This window comes from Belonocnema kinseyi, chromosome 9 (genome assembly GCF_010883055.1).
Source record: "Belonocnema kinseyi isolate 2016_QV_RU_SX_M_011 chromosome 9, B_treatae_v1, whole genome shotgun sequence".
Classification (NCBI taxonomy): Eukaryota; Metazoa; Arthropoda; class Insecta; order Hymenoptera; family Cynipidae; genus Belonocnema; species Belonocnema kinseyi.
The window spans coordinates 63,811,246-63,814,133 of record NC_046665.1 but is presented as its reverse complement, the minus strand read 5'-3'; the positions used below and the strand labels follow the sequence as shown (position 1 = coordinate 63,814,133).

The 2,888-nt window shown below is 30.0% G+C and overlaps 1 pseudogene; it reads right to left on the bottom strand.

Moving 5' to 3' along the window:
* Nucleotides 1–1,892: 1,892 nt before the first annotated feature.
* On the bottom strand, nucleotides 1,893–2,281 carry LOC117180570 (annotated as a pseudogene).
* Nucleotides 2,282–2,888: the final 607 nt, after the last annotated feature.

The window sequence follows — 2,888 nt, the reverse complement described above, 5'->3', positions numbered from 1 at the left end:
AAAAAAAAAACATTTTTATTCGATCAAATGTGAATATAAATTAATTAATCATTTTTAAATTGAACTATATCTTAAGTATTAAAAAGTAAATAATAATTGATTTTATAAGACGATTCAGAATCAGTTCATAATTTTAGAATTTCTAGATTTAAACTTTATAAATTAAACAGTTTAAATTTGAAAGTCTTATTAGGTAGACAAATGTAAACACCCGATGGAAACTTTATAAACTATTTTTAATTTCAAAATAACTTTAAAATAATATATTCGTAATTAAAGACTTTAATTTCCCTAGAAAAAATTCTAGTGAGTTCACTTTTGAAATTAAAAGTTAAAGTAGTTTTATTTGAAACACTTGAAAAATCCTTAAAACACTTTAAATTTTTATTTAGAAACTAGTGTAATTAAAATTTTAAAGTTGAAAGTTTAGTTTTTTGTGTAGTTTTGTGTTTTCGATTTGTAATTACGGATTTTAAGTGAACATTCAGATATTTATAAATATTAAATTATTATTATTTTTCTTAATTAAAAAATTTCAAATTGAATGGTTAAAAAATGGAATATTTGAAATTTCATTAAAGCCTTTAATTACGAATATATTATTTTAAAGTTGTTTTGAAATTAAAAATAGTTTATAAAGTTTCAATCGAGTGTTTACATTTGTCTAAATAATAAGACTTTCAAATTTAAATGGTTTAATTTTCTTTATTTTTTTAAAATATCTTTCTTTAAATAATCTTTTTCTTTAAAAATTTTAATTTTCTTTCTTTTCTTTAAATAAAAATGTACGTCTACAAATTAAAATAGAACATTTTTCAAGCGGAAGATTTTCGAAGTAAGCATTCAAAAATGAATGACATCATAATTGAAAAATATCACAATTTGGCTCATTATTTAAAACATGGTTAAAATCTCAGCTGGACAGATTTATTTTCTCAAAATTTGTAAAATTTACAGTCAAAAAAGAAATTCACTGTCATTTCCTGATTCCCATGTCCAGCAGCCATCCTCTATTTGCATTAATGACAACGTATTATTTGTCGCTCTATTTTCTTTTCATTCTATTCAGTGCTGTATGCGCATCACAGCCACAGACATTCAAAAGTTCGCGCGGCTCTCCCTCCACTTCCCGCCATGCGACGGTTCTCGCCAACGAGGGAGCCGAGGCTACGCTGCGTGCACAACTTCAGACTATGCTCGTTCGCTCTCTGCTTATTAGGTATGACGTGAGCTGTATTCAGTCTAAATTTCGTTCAATTCCGTTTAGCCAATCTTGAGATATTAGGTTTATAAACAAAGAAAAACGTTTTACTACTGTGGGGCGTTGGTGTTCCGAATACTACTTTTTTTTGGGTTTTTAAGCTTCCATGTTTCGCTACCTGAGAGAACACATTTTTGTTTCGACCTACCAAGATGGCACCTTGCCATTTGGACCATCGAAAAATAAAAATGGACCGATAATCAGGGATGCATCGATAGGTTCGGCTGGATGTCCTGCACTCAGCCGAAAATTGTACTAAGATTGTACTGACTGAAGCACACAGTGTACTGAATGCGTACTAACATAGTTTTGGGCGGGAAATTTTTAAAGAATATAAGCATATTCTTTTTATTATGAAACTGCAGGCATTTAACAAATATAATTTTCAAGCAAAGAAGTTGGAGACTGAAAAATTAAATTCTGAATAAAAATGATCTTATGAACTATAAGTCAACTCAAAGTGAGATTAAATTTTTTCATTTTTGTTCTTGATGTCACCTTATAATATATTAATAGTATAACATAATGTTAACACTTTTTTGCAAAATATTATCTAGTAATAATACTGAAAAAGAAGAATGGAACAAAAAAATGCAATTTATAAAATAGTAAAAAATAAAAGTATTTATGATTAATTTGTGGGTTCGGAACTTTGCCAGAAGTCATTGAGCTCTTTGGATGACTCAACTCCAGTTTTTTTAGGGCAGAATTGAAGGGCATCGTTAGGATCAATTCGAGATCTTTTGCTGCGGTTGTTTGTTCCGTCTTTTTGCAGGTCTGCATTTGCTGACATGAGTTCTCTTTTTCCTTCAAAGTCTTTTCATCCCACTATTCGTGCAAATACCTCAGAAAATGGTAGTTCTTTCGGTAACAATAACTTGTTGCGAAGTATACTCTTGCGTTGACAGATAAATGGAGGGTATTTTAATATATGTCCAGTTTTCACTGTTGGCGTGAAAATTTTCAAAATTTTCCTCGTCATGCGAGGGTAAGACCCTCCAAAAACTCTGCTACAGACATTGTGAAAGTAAGCTCTAAAAGGTATCAAAAATAGTTTGAGCACTTCTGGACCGGTTTTTTTGCAACTCTGGAGTAAACATTGGACTAAAATTATAATATAATACAATTATCAACAAATCTAGAACTATCGTCATACTGTGGTCAAAACGGCCAAGCAGCCAACGGAAAAGAAATATGAACGTGAGTGATGTCAGTAGTGGGAACCCGATGCCGTGAAGCGTGAATATGTTCGGATTCCAACGGACCTCTCTTTTTAAACTTATATGCCTGAAAGAGAAGTCCGTTTAAATTTGAGAATTTCCACGGCATCGGAGTATTGCCCCGGGTATTGCCTAAATATTCTGTACGGTTAATTAAAAAAAAGATAAACAATACATTAGAAATTTGTAGTTATAATAAATTGAATTTTCAAGAACATTCATGTAAAATAACCTGTTTCAGATAGATTATTTTAAAAACTTGGTAACCTTGAATTCTTCTTGAAATTGGATTGAAAATTCTACAATAATAATCGTTTTGTGAGGTCAAAAATAATGCAAAAACTCAAAAATTTAAACAATATTTCTATAACATCCTCAAATAGTTAAAATCCTTAAAAACCTTTTAA